Raw genomic sequence first — 14,612 nt, 5'->3', positions numbered from 1 at the left:
AGCGCTGCGTCAATAATTTTAAATATCTGCGCCCAGCGAGCCATAGTGTACCTTTTAAACGCTGGCCGCGCGTCTTGGTATAGGCGCACGTTATAAACAGATTTCATTTCTTTACTCTCGCGTTGTCATGCTTAGTATCATTACAAACTACAGCTCGGTGGCTATCCTTTTCTCATATGCAAGATGTCTGAAATCCAATAATATCACAAAGCCTGACCGCCAACAGTGGAAATGCCGGGGCTACCGTCGTCGTTCAAGTCCCTTACCTCAAGACAGGGCTGAACAAATAAGACTTGGCCGAAGTTTCGCTGAGACGCAGAAGCTCTGCTGCGTGGCACATATTCCACATCTTCAGTAAATGACTCTGACAAAATTTTGAACACACCTTCCATTTATTCTTAATCTCTGAAACATCGAGAAAACTCATTGTACCGTTCCGCGATCGATATCTCGCGTCACCTCTCCTGGAACACGAACTTTTTTGCCGGGCAGAAGCAGTGTCTGAAGCAGCACGGACAGTGCTGGCCTGTGGGGCAACGTGCGAGCTGTTTGTCCTACAGCCCGTGTGACTTCCAATTTGTTGGGGCTGAACATCTTTCGGAGACCCACCATACTTGCTCCGGACACTGCGAGAGGGCTGTACAAGCAATGATCACACGCACGGCACAGCGGACACACCAGGAACCGCGGTGTTGGCCGTCGAATGGCGCTAGCTGCGCAGCATTTGTGCACCGCCGCCGTCAGTGTCAGCCAGTTTGCCGTGGCATACGGAGCTCCATCGCAGTCTTTAACACTGGTAGCATGCCGCGACAGCGTGGACGTGAACCGTATGTGCAGTTGACGGACTTTGAGCGAGGGCGTATAGTGGGCATGCGGGAGGCCGGGTGGACGTACCGCCGAATTGCTCAACACGTGGGGCGTGAGGTCTCCACAGTACATCGATGTTGTCGCCAGTGGTCGGCGGAAGGTGCACGTGCCCGTCGACCTGGGACCGGACCGCAGCGACGCACGGATGCACGCCAAGACCGTAGGATCCTACGCAGTGCCGTAGGGGACCGCACCGCCACTTCCCAGCAAATTAGGGACACTGTTGCTCCTGGTGTATCGGCGAGGACCATTCGCAACCGTCTCCATGAAGCTGGGCTACGGTCCCGCACACCGTTAGGCCGTCTTCCGCTCACGCCCCAACATCGTGCAGCCCGCCTCCAGTGGTGTCGCGACAGGCGTGAATGGAGGGACGAATGGAGACGTGTCGTCTTCAGCGATGAGAGTCGCTTCTGCCTTGGTGCCAATGATGGTCGTATGCGTGTTTGGCGCCGTGCAGGTGAGCGCCACAATCAGGACTGCATACGACCGAGGCACACAGGGCCAACACCCGGCATCATGGTGTGGGGAGCGATCTCCTACACTGGCCGTACACCACTGGTGATCGTCGAGGGGACACTGAATAGTGCACGGTACATCCAAACCGTCATCGAACCCATCGTTCTACCATTCCTAGACCGGCAAGGGAACTTGCTGTTCCAACAGGACAATGCACGTCCGCATGTATCCCGTGCCACCCAACTTGCTCTAGAAGGTGTATGTGAACTACCCTGGCCAGCAAGATCTCCGGATCTGTCCCCCATTGAGCATGTTTGGGACTGGATGAAGCGTCGTCTCACGCGGTCTGCACGTCCAGCACGAACGCTGGTCCAACTGAGGCGCCAGGTGGAAATGGCATGGCAAGCCGTTCCACAGGGCTACATCCAGCATCTCTACGATCGTCTCCATGGGAGAATAGAAGCCTGCATTGCTGCGAAAGTGATGATGATGTTTGGTTTGTGGGGCGCTCAACTGCGTGGTTATCAGCGCCCGTACAATTACCCAATCTTTGCTCAGTCCAATGTCGCCACTTTCCTGGATGATGATGAAATGATGAGGACAACACAAACACCCAGTCATCTCGAGGCAGGTGAAAATCCCTGACCCCGCTGGGAATCGAACCCGGGACCCCGTGCTCGGGAAGCGAGAACGCTACCGCGAGACCACGAGCGGCGGACGCATTGCTGCGAAAGGTGGATATACACTGTACTAGTGCCGACATTGTGCATGCTCTGTTGCCTGTGTCTATGTGCCTGTGGTTCTGTCAGTGTGATCATGTGATGTATCTGACCCCAGGAATGTGTCAATAAAGTTTCCCCTTCCTGGGACAATGAATTCACGGTGTTCTTATTTCAATTTCCAGGAGTGTAGTTCGTTGCTTCCGTGCCGCGACCGCGCGGCATTCGTAAAGAGTGATCTGGCTCTCCGCTGTGAGCGTGGTAATTGTGACTGGTTCGCTTCCCGCGCGTGTTCGCGCCCTGCTGCTTCAACATCGGATTCGGCGAAGCCTGCTGTCGTTGTTGTTCCCTCTTCCTGGGTCGGGCCAGGCGCTTTTAGGAGCCTGTCGCCCGTATCAGAACATAATAGTTTCCATCTAGTAATTGTCTTAGTTGTGTTTTCACGGCCTGTTTTAATTTGTAGTGGTTTTGTACCTCGCTTTAATGATAAATGAGTCATTATTTAGGGCGTTCAAAGTACATTTATTTTGTCTGGTATGTTGTGCACCAAATTGCCAAGTCGCTTTCTTTAGTTATTTGGGATTGGCAAGCTTATGCCCCTTACTGGGGTATATATTGGATTTTACAAATACAATAAATACAAATATGTATTTTGCTGGGCTATACTTCCAAGCCAGATTTGTATTTATGTCAGTGATTTCATCAACCAAGCGTTTGCGCCTTCCGTCCACCTACATTTTCCTCCCCGAGCAACGGATAGGTATTTACCGTTTCGGCCTCGTGGCGTGATTTGAAGCTGAATTTCGATTGGCCGCTGATCTTCTTTACTATCATCCTTCAAATAACTTCGGTAATTCAGCCAGGTAACACTTTCAGCGACCGCCGATATTTCGGCGGGAGAACACCCCACCATTTTCAAGGCAAACTGCAACGGACAGGCGGCGTGCATGCAAATTTAAAACCTCGGTTCTCGGACTGAAGCAGGAAAGATAACATACACACTGAACACTACTGCCACCAAACATGATCAAAGTCAGAGCTATCGATAGTGAGACTATGAATTCTTAGGTGAGGTATCATTGACTCTGTCCCTCTGTTTTTTGACAAGGGAGAGAGAGCCGGATTCCAAACAGAGTTTAAACAGAAACCTCCATCCCTGTTAACGAGGTTTCTCGCTAATTTAATCTCAACTGCCTCCCTAATAACACTGTCCCAATAGCTGGACGTGCATGCCGATATCTCGGTGTTATTATATAACATGGGGTGACCAGTATCCAAGCAATGTTCGGCAATAGCAGATCTACTTGGCTGCTGTAATCGTGTGTGCCGTTTATGCTCAGTACATCGGTCCTCCACGGTCCTGATAGTTTGACCAATATACCTGTATGCCATGCCGCATCTACAAGGAATACGCCTTACGCAGTCCAAGATCAGCCGGCCGGGGTGGCCGTGCGGTTCTAGGCGCTTCAGTCTGGAACCGCGTGGCCGCTACGGTCGCAGGTTCAAATCCTGCCTCGGGCATGGATGTGTGTGATGTCCTTAGGTTAGTTAGGTTTAAGTAGTTCTAAGTTCTAAGGGACTGATGACCACAGATGTTAAGTCCCATAGTGCTCAGAGCCATTTGAACCAGTCCAAGATCACCCTTAACGGAACTCAAAAGTGCTCTAATTTTAGATGGAGGTCGGAAAACACATTTCACATCGTATTTCCGTAAAATACGACCGATCTTGTTGGACGTATTTCCTACGTAAGGCAAAAATGCAGTAGACTAAGCTGTTGACTCAGAATTATCATCAGTCACCCGATGTACAGTTGGTCAATAGCGCAACGCACGTTCAATCTGTCTATCACTATAGCCATTTTGACGAAATGTAACTTCAAGATGGGACAGTTCAGCTGGCAAAGTCTCAGCGTCTTTGCTATCAGGTGTACGTGGGGGTGGTTCCCTTGGCCAGTTATCTTCAAGCTACTTTTCACAAATGTTTTGTTTATGCTGCCAGGGTGTAATCTGATGACAAGTTTTTACTCGTTTTTTTCTTAAAAATTACTCTCTGTTCATCAGGCTGTCATAGTATGTTCGTACCTTGGGGCGTGTTCACACTGGCTGCTTAGAAGAGGAGTGTAGAGATCTAAGAATCGGGCTGCATAAGTAATTTCGGGTCCGTTTGTCCGGACCACATTGCCCGACTTGTGGAGGGTTTGTTGCTTTTGTTTCCCTTTAGTGAACTCCTTTTTCGTCAAATCCGAATCATTTGTTATATTTTAGTCAAACACTTTCTATAACTGTTTGGGTCTTGCCTGTTTTAAACACTGTCTTCTTAGAAACTTTGAAGAAACTATTATGTAACTTCAATGGATGAATTATTATTTTGCTTCACGTATTGAAATTGGTTGTAAATATTTCAGCAATAGTAACCAGTGGCACATAAAAATTGTATATTTTGAAAAGAGAGTAACATTTGTTGTAAATTTGAACTTTCATACTTTAAGTTCTCAAGAATGATATTTTGGAGAGTTGAGAGCAATTATTTGAATTAACACTGTACACTTTCGTCATTTGATCTCACTGAAATTTTCGCTAACATTGTTGATCGTTTATCAGTAAATGTTCTTGAATGGTTTTGTCCAATTACATTAATATGTCAAGGTCCTGCTCATCTAATTTGTTAAGTTGTTTTGGCTGAGAGTTGTTAATTTAAGTTTTGATACGAATGATGTTGAAACGTTATTTTTTCCGATCCTTCGGCTCCCAAACAACCTTATACCTGTAGTGTATACCACACAGATAACTTAACAGCTTCTTGGATGCCAACGAGCGTAGAGTAGGAATTTCTTGAAACTTTATTTCCTTCGATTATTTTCGAAAAATCTCAAGTTTTGTTCGAAACACATCCACGACGAAATGAAAATTTTAAAGCATATTTTTGTCTTGCGCTGCCAATTTCACGTTATTCAAATGGTACATGAAATTAACAATAAAGGCAAACCCACATTCCATTTAGAATCAAAAACCGGGGGAACGCAGTATCCCCCCCCCCCCACCCTCACTTCGAGAAACATACCTACTTCTTCTTGCTGTTGTCATTCCGATTTGGCAGTTTTTCGCAAGTGACGCAACTATAAAGGTACGGAACACCAACATAATCGGCTTCAGTGTTCTCTGTAGACGACGTAAACTGCAAATGGTTGAGCCGCAATGCTCCATTATTAGTAAAAGATTTCTGTACAGCATCCACAATACACTTTATGCGTCATACGTTGTTGCACTGTGCTTCCTGGTGCGGAATGCAGTGAATGCACGTGAATTCATTATCTGGACACGTTACATCAACAGTTTTGTGAATTATTAACGTGCATTTAGACAGAAAGCGGTTGTTCTGCAGCTGTGTACTGAATTATTGAGTAGTCCCTCCAGTTCTTTTATTTTAGCTCACGGTCGGTTTCGGCTTTTATATTTAAGCCACGTAGGTACTAGTCAATCTGAAACTGGCGCATAAATGGATATATAAATACTTAACAGGACACGAAAAAACTATGTTATCACATGTGGTATAAGTAAAGGAGAAGTAACCTTATGTTAATGTATAAAATTATACAGGTTTTATAATCATGATACGTCCTTTTTCCCTGAGGATCCGTTGGGAATTTCACTTTTGAAACTACCACACTTTTACGTTGCTTCACTAAGACGCATTTTAGGTACATATTTCTTCTGTACGTGTAGTAAATATCGGTAAACATACTATTTTTTGTTTCTGCATGTGTAATGCATTTTTGTATGCATTAAACATTCCATTTTCCACGCTGTCCCTGCAGTGCCAAGAGCCTCTGGTTGTGACAACGCAACCGTACACAGGAGGCTGTCGTTGGGGATGTGCAGACCCGGCACATCGCTCTATCAGACTCGTCACTAGCTTCTCGACCTTCATGCCTGCCGAAACAAGAAAGCTTCTGCGTCGCCCGTTTCAGCAAAATCCAGCCCCTGAAATGTTGTGTTTCGATACCGGGTGTCTCTCCTGACAGTTGTCAGGCTCATTTTCTCTGGTGTTTCGGCAGATGTTAGCAATTTCGTTTTTGCGTTGGTTAGCTGGAGTCTGTCCAAACAAACGCTGCTCGTTACGCCTTTCATGTTATGCCCAGTGTCAACAGAAAGTGTCGATTTGTTTTTCACTCCAATGTCATTTTTAAAGCGTAATTTTACATGCCCAAATCAGTCTAGCGCTATATTTGTTTTGTCAGTATGTGTTAACAGGGACAATAAAACTCGGAGAATAAGCAGCAATCCGACAGTGACACAGTAGCGCTGCATGACTGGCAGTAGCAGACGGCGACAACCAGGGCACTGTCGTCGTCGCTGCTGGAGTACTGACTATTCCTCGACTTTTACAGCCCCTGTTAATACATATCGATAAAACGAATATCGCACTAGACTCTTATGGGACCATTTTATCGAATGAGCACATAAAAGTCCGCTTAAAAAATCGTTTCGTTCGTGTTGGGAAACAAGCCGTCGCTTTCCATCGTGAGTGGGCGTCCCATGAAAGACGTGATGTGCACTAATTGTTAGGGGCTGACTACAGTTACTCAACGCAAAAACGAAATTGCAAATATCTACTGAAACAACAGAGAGTATGTACCTGACATCTCATAAGAGAGGCACACTGTATACAGGATGGTCCACTGATAGTAACCGGGCCAAATATCTCACGAGATAAGCATCAAACGAAAAAACTACAAAGAACGAAACTCGTCTAGCTTGAAGGGGGAAACCAGATGGGGCTATGGCTGGCGCGCTAGATGGCGCTGCCATAGGTGAAACGGATATCAACTGCGTTTTTTAAATAGGAACCCCCATTTTTATTACATATTCGTGTAGTACGTAAACAAATATGAATGTTTTAGTTGGACCACTTTTTTCGCTTTGTGATAGATGGCACTGTAATAGTCACAAACGTATAAGTACGTGGTATCACGTAATATTCCACCAGTGAAGGCGGTATTTGCTTCGTGATACATTACCCGTGTTAAAATGTCCCGTTTACCAATTGCGGGAAAGGTCGATATCGTGTTGATGTATGGCTGTTGTGGCCAAAATGCCCAACGGGTGTGTGCTATGTATGCTGCTCGGTATCCTGGACGACATCATCCAAGTGTGCGAACCGTTCGCCGGATAGTTACGTTATTTAAGGAAACAAGAAGTGTTCAGCCACATGTGAAACGTCAACAACGACCTGCAACAAATGTTGATGCCCAAGTAGGTGTTTTAGCTGCTGTCGCGGCTAAACCGTACATCAGTAGCAGACAAATTGCGCGAGAATCGCGAATTTCAAAAACGTCGTGTTGAGATGCTACATCAACATCGATTGCACCCGTACCATATTTCTATGCACCAGGAATTGCATGGCAACGACTTTGAACGTCGTGTACAGTTCTGCCACTGGGCACAAGATAAATTACGGATCGATGACAGATTTTTTGCACGCGTTCTATTTAGCGACGAATCGTCATTCACCAACAGCGGTAACGTAAACCGGTATAATTTGCACTATTGGGCAACGTAAAATCCACGATGGCTGCGAGAAGTGGAACATCAGTGAACTTGGCGGGTTAATGTATGGTGCGGCATTAGGGGAGGAAGGATAATTGGCCCCCATTTTATCGATGACAATCTAAATGTTGCAATGTATGCTGATTTCCTACGTAATGTTCTACCGATGTTACTACAAGATGTTTCACTGCATGACAGAATGGCGATGTACTTCTAACATGATGGATGTCTTGCACATAGCTCGCGTGCGGTTGAAGCGGTATTGAATAGCATATTTCATGACAGGTGGATTGGTCGTCGAAGCATACCATGGCCCGCACGTTCATCGCATCTGGCGTCCCCGGATTTCTTTCTGTGGGGAAAGTTGAAGGTTATCTGCTATCGGGATCCACCGACATCGCCTGACAACATGCGTAAGCGCATTGTCAATGCATGTGCGAACATTACGGAAGGCGAACTACTCGCTGTTGAGAGGGATGTCGTTACACGTATTGCCAAATGCATTGAGGTTCACGGACATCATTTTGAGCATTTATTGCATTAATGTGGTATTTCCAGGTAATCACGCTCTAACAGCATGCTTTCTCAGAAATGATAAGTTCACGAAGGTACATGTATCACATTGGAACAACCGAAATAAAATGTTCAAACGTACCTACGTTCTGTATTTTAATTAAAAAAAAACTACCTGTTACCAACTGTTCGTCTAAAATTGTGAGCCATGTGTTTGTGACTATTACAGCGCCATCTGTCACAAAGCGAAAAAAGTGGTCCAACTAAAACATTTATATTTCTTTACGTACTACACGAATATGTAATAAAAATGGGGGTTCCTACTTTAAAAAAAACGCAGTTAATAAATGAACTATGGCAGCACCATCTAGCGGGCCAACCATAGCGCCATCTGGCTTTCCCTTTCAAGCTCGATGTGTTTCGCTCTTTGTAGTTTTTTCATTTGACGCTTATTTCGTGAGATATTTGGCCCGGTCGCGATCAATGGACCACCCTGTATACTAGAGTCTTGCTCAGCCAATAGAAAGCTTCTGACGTGGCTGACACTGTGACGCTGGGCCGTGTCACCAAGGCACCACGCTGTAGCTTCCACATCATTCCAGTACCATATTGTCCGTCTGTGCCGACATTAGGCTTTGCACACTACTGCACAGTTTCAGGTTTACTAGGAAATGACTTTAAAGTGAAAGTTTAAATCAGTCATGGCGAAATTAAGGAACTAGTTAGCAACTGGAGAAGACAGTCATTAATTATTAAGTCTGCTAAGTACTGGACAGACTATTTTGGCTGCATCCAGGACACGTTTCTTGAGCAACCTACTGTTCTAAAGCGCCTTATTCTCTTCCAAAAAACTGTCTGCCTCAATAAAGCCAGCTTTCGTTATTGCCTGATTATTTTTGAATTTTAGTAAAAATTACTTGCTGTTCTTTCAACTGTGCAGTGTTTGTGCTGTTTATATTGATGGCACACAACACTGCCATCGCGCCACTCCGAAGTCAGCCAACTACAACAATTATCGATGAGCCATTAGGGGCTGCTTCACTTATCCCAACATCTCTCTCATTCACAGATTACCAACAGACGGCGCTACTTATGCAGACAGAGGTCGCCACTCCTGCTACACTGTCACTGTAGCTAATGGCATTCATCTGCACACGTGGAGAACTTGGGGGAAAAGACAGGAAGAACGTTGGAGGGCTGCCATTCATGACTTGTCAAGATCAAGATAATCAGTTCCCAGATGTTCCAAAATCATTAGGACTATCAGCAATGAAAATTCTGTGCTGACGATGGAGTATTGTACAAGTAATCAAACTGCAGATGACATAGTCATGCTGGCAAGTTTACATGACTCTCTCCTAGCAAGATTATCGAACGACTGTGTGGCACATTGTGGAAATATACTGGTACAAAATGTGCAAGGAGCACGTGAAGCAGTATGTGTAAAACTGATAGTCCTGTGCACTTTTTTATTCGTGTCAGAAGCACCATGGATACAGGAATATAAAAAAATGAATAGGACACAGAAAAAAATTACTTACAGGCATATGAAAAAATATACATATAAAAATATATATATATACAAATATGTGTGCACAGAAACAAAATGTTATAGGCATCTGGCCCATAAGCGGGCTACGTCGACAGCATTTGGGGTTGCCAACATCAGATCCTCTAAAGTGCAGTGTGAAGGACATTCAGGGCAGTTATACATGTGCTGGGTCGTCTGCACCTCTCCACAGTCGCAGAGATTAGATGTTGTAGAATATCCCCACTTCAGAAGGTTATCTCTTGACCGTGCAGTGTTGGTGCGAACCCTGTTTAGTGATCTCCAGACCACCCAGTCCTCATCGTAGCCTGGTGCCAATTCTTCCTTTGGTTCCATCCAGTGCCCTTCTCCCGACCGCTTCCATCTCTCCACCCTAGATCCAGGTTGGTCGCTAAAATATTCGGTGGCTCTGAGAAAACTGCGTCTAGATTTCAAGCGTTTGGTGGCTGGCTGAGTGGAGGAGGTGGCTCTCTGCCATCTCAGCCCTCGCTCTTTCACTATAGGCTGCCGCTTCTCTTCGCACTGCAGGAGGTGCAATCCCAGCAAGATGGTAGAGCTTGTCTGTTGGCGTCGGTTTCAGACATCCAGTGACGAGCCTGCAGGTCTCGTTCAGAGCAATGTCGACCTGTTTAGCGTGAGTAGAGTTTTACCAGACACTGCTTGCATATTCGCCTGCTAGGAAGCAAACTGCTAGTGCTGTGGTCGTCACTATCTCTGGCTTTGCGCCCCAGGAGGAGTTCGTTATTTTCCGAAGAATATTATTTCTGCCGCTCACCTTCATTTTGGTGTTAATACAGTGCAGTTTATACGTCAGAGCCCTGTCTAGGGTTACTCCTAGGTATTTGGGGTTAACGCAGTGTTCGAGGAGTGTGTCCTTCCAGAAGACACGCAGCTTACGGGATGCCTGCTTGTTACGGAGATGGAAGGCGCAAACTTGTGTTTTGCTAGGGTTCGGCTTGAGTTGATTGTCGGCGTAGTACTGACAGAGCATGTCTAGCGCATCCGTGAGCTTTGTCTCAACATCCTCAAAGGAGTCACCCTGTACGGCCATAGCACGGTCATCGGCGTAGATATAGTTTTCCGTACCAGCTGGCAGTGGTTGATCGTTGGTGTATATGTTAGAAAGTAGGGGTGCCAGTACGCTGCCCTGAGGGAGACCATTTTTCTGGGCCCGCCACCTCCTATGCATCCCTTGGAATTCCACAGAGAACCTACGGTTCTCTAACAGACTTCTAACTGTGGATGTGAATTTAAAGTCCCTGGTAATGACATACAGCTTCTTCATTAGCAGACGTAAGTTGACGGTGTCATATGCGGCTGTCAAGTCTATAAAGGCGACACCGGTTATTTTCCGGTTCTCATAACCGTCTTTAATCAGCTGCGTGAGGTTAATTACCTGAGATGTAGTGCTTTTCCCTGGGCGGAAACCTGCTTGTTTGGGGATTAGGTAGGGTTCTATGGCACTGGAGAGGCGATCCTGAAGTATTCTTTCAAAGATTTTAAAGATATGGCAGAGAAGTGATATGGGTCGGAAATTTCTGGGGTCATCAGCATTTTTGCCTGGTTTTAAAATGGCAATAACTTTAGCCTTCCTCCAGATTGTGGGAATCTGACATGTTTCCATGCAATTGTTAAACAGTTTCAGTAGCCATTGTTTAACGTTGGGACCAAAGTGTTTAATCTGATCAACAAAAATCTCGTCCAGGCCCGGGGCCTTCCTTAGCTTGCATTTCGCTATGGCTTTGTCCAGATCTGCCATTGTGAAAGGGGTGGTCAGAGTTGAATTTTCTTGGTGTTCAATGCTGTCTATTTTGGTCTCCGACTTCCTGATTTTGGTGTCGGATTTCCCATTCTTGAGAATCTGGTGGGCTATTTGGTCGGCTGTGACGGGAGCATGTCCTGGAGAGAAAGTCGGGTCATTGTTGAGACGTTTAAGGAGTGTCCAGGCTTTCTGACTGCTCCTTTTCATGTCCAATTCCTCTATTGTCCTCGGCCATTTCTCTCTCCTGGTTTTAGCTAGTGACTCGGTTAGCTGCTCGCCCGCAGTGATAGTTTCCGCGGATAGAGGGTTTGCGTCAAACAGTGTCAGTTATTGCTGCAACTGGTCCTCTAATTCTGGCGTAAGGCCTTCAACATAATTGCTTCTGCATCCTCTAGGGATCGATTGCTTGGAACACCACTGCACAGCCTTCACGAAATTGTCATAGAATCTTGGTTCAGGTGGTAAGTTGTTTACAGAATCTTCCATGAGGTTTTGAAAGGTTGACCATTCTGCTTTCTTAAAATTGTACCTACGGCGAAAAGGTACGCTATGGGGTTTAACAACAGATGTGATCTGGCACATTATTGGACGGTGCTGGGTGTTTGGTATTGGTGAGCAAACTCCTTTTGAGCATTGGGCCGTTACTTGATGGCTAACGAAGATGAGGTCCGGGTTATAACCTCTCCCCCAACTGCCACTGTTGTAGAAAGCAGGCAGTTTATTGTCATGTATCAGTTTTAGGTTGTTTAGCTCGGCCCAGCAGATCACAGCCGTGCCATTGTCGTCGTCTTCTTGGTAGCCCCACTGCGTACTGTGGCTGTTGAAATCACCGATTACAAAATTAATTCTGTCTTTATTAAAATTGTTTACGTTGGAGCTGGAAAAGTCCACAGTTGGTGGTTTGTACACTGATGTAACAGTGCAGTCACTAAGTTCAATGGTTAGCACTTCAGTATCATTGATGTCGTTTATACTGCTTGAAAGTATCTGTATGTTTGGCCTGGTAAAGATTGCGCTGCCATACTGTCGGTGTGGCCTTTCATCTACTAGTCGCATGCCGTTTATCTTGGGTCTTTTGAGTGTGCTATCTCTGTGAGTTTCTTGTAGACACAGGACGTCACATTTCTCTTTCTGACAGAGGTCTTGTAGTAGACGTTCTTTGCATGCAGACAGGCCTTCAATATTTACAGAGATAATCGTCAGTGCTGGGCCTGATAAGGTCCTTTTCTGTAGGATTGTCATGCTGCTTCTGGAGTGAAAGGATCAGCCGGTATACAACCGCCCAGGGGACGCCCGAGTATGTGTATTGCATTCACATACTCTTCGTGGAGGCTCCTTTCTTGTCCTGTGTACTGAGAGGTGAGTTGTCATCAGTGAATTGCGTTACAGAGATTGTAAAAGCCCAACAGGCCATTTCAGATAATTGGTATGGGCATTCTTGGACTACTTACACTATCATTGAGAATTCTTGACTGTAATCACTTTTCACATTATTTGTCTGTGACTGCCGGCCGCGGTGGCCGAGCGGTTCTACGCATTTCAGTCTGGGACTGCGCGACTGCTACGGTCGCAGGTTCAAATTCTGCCTCGGGCATGGATGTGTGTGATGTCCTTACGTTAGTTAGGTTTAAGTAGTTCTATGTTCTAGGGGACTGATGACCTCAGATGTGAAGTCCCATATTGCTCAGAGGCATTAGAACCATTTGTCTGTGACTGCTGTGTTGTATCAGCAGTCAGAGTCGATAGTTAAGACAATTGCGCATCATTGTATTTTAAAGTTTGTGGCACTGGAAATTATGGTAACTGATCAGTGTGCTATTTTCATGTCAGACATAATGAAAACTGTATGTAGACACTGGTGAATTCGAAAGAAGTATATGAATGCATTACATCTACAAGGGATGGTAAAATAGACAGAGCTGTACTGAGGTACTACTGTGCTACTGCAGATTGTCAAGCTACCACTCCCCCTGTAAAACTGTATTTCTGCAGTTTCTGTCTATGCAGTTCCTACAGATTTATCAAATATGAGCAAGTTATCTACGCAGTCGCCTCAGTATGGACACAGTGTTCAAGGTCTTCTCACTGCTGTGCTGAGCTGTAGTAACAGCTGGCTGCATCACCACTAAACCTCGAGCACTGATATCCGTGAGAATGGCGCTTTGCCACCCAGCATCTGACTAACTTGAGCATGATCCACCAATATACTCTGGTGGGAACTAAGTACAGACATCTGCTTACGATGAGCTGGTTTCGACTCACCTTAAATGGGGTACACCTGCATCCATTCAAAGGCTGCACTAAAGACAAATACCTTCCGAAAAAAAACCTTGATACAGATATTTGTATATGGTGTTGACAAACTTCTCTTATCGAGAAATGCTTTTCTGTACCTCATATGCTCTCTGTTTTGACCATCGGTAGATATTTTCCTGCAAAAGTGACAAAACTGTCCTCCACTTCTAGTGTCTCAATTCTTAATTTAATTCCCCCAGTATTGCCTCACTTAATGAGACCATAATCCAGTTAACCTCATTTTACTTTTGGCGATGCTCATTTAGTAACGTATCTTTCAAGGCATGACCTGTTTGGTTCTACTGTTCTTGTCCTCTTTCGCAGAAACACAGTCAAACACCAAAGTTTTTATTTCTCCATTCTTTATTTTCCTAGCCATCTTTTTCCTTGATCGCCTTTGCTGCTTCATCTTGGATCACAATGATTAAGGGGGGAGGATATTAGTGTTTAACGTCCCGTCGACAACCAGGTCATTAGAGACGGAGCGCAAGCTCGGGTGAGGGAAGGATGGGGAAGGAAATCGGCCGTGCCCTTTCAAAGGAACCATCCCGATATTTGCCTGAAGCGATTTAAGGAAATCACGGAAAACCTAAATCAGGATAGCAGGAGACGGGATTGAACCGTCGTCCTCCCGAATGCGAGTCCAGTGTGCTAACCACTGCGCCACCTCGCTCGGTCACAATGATTAAGTGAGACACCAGAGTTAATTACACCCCCAAGTACGAGGGGTATAGAAAAAACCGGAATTAGTTTTTTAAAAGCTATTGAGCCATGTTGGAGCTCATCTTGATGCCGTTGGTAGGTTGGCGTCACGTAATTTGGATAGTGGCGTCTCGTCTTCTTCTCGTGTTTACTGGCGCCACTATGTTTGCTAGCGTTGTCTGTCTGCGAGTTGCAGCAGCA

At 45.5% G+C, this 14,612-nt stretch overlaps 1 non-coding gene across 1 annotated transcript; it reads right to left on the bottom strand.

Moving 5' to 3' along the window:
- Window positions 1–14,309: 14,309 nt before the first annotated feature.
- Trnaa-cgc (transfer RNA alanine (anticodon CGC)) lies at window positions 14,310–14,382 on the bottom strand. The gene has a single exon. It is a non-coding gene; the product is annotated as a tRNA-Ala (tRNA).
- Window positions 14,383–14,612: the final 230 nt, after the last annotated feature.

This window comes from Schistocerca cancellata, chromosome 7, assembly GCF_023864275.1.
Source record: "Schistocerca cancellata isolate TAMUIC-IGC-003103 chromosome 7, iqSchCanc2.1, whole genome shotgun sequence".
Taxonomy (NCBI): domain Eukaryota; kingdom Metazoa; phylum Arthropoda; class Insecta; order Orthoptera; family Acrididae; genus Schistocerca; species Schistocerca cancellata.
Note: the sequence above shows the minus strand (reverse complement) of the source record. Positions and strands in the feature narration are given on the sequence as shown.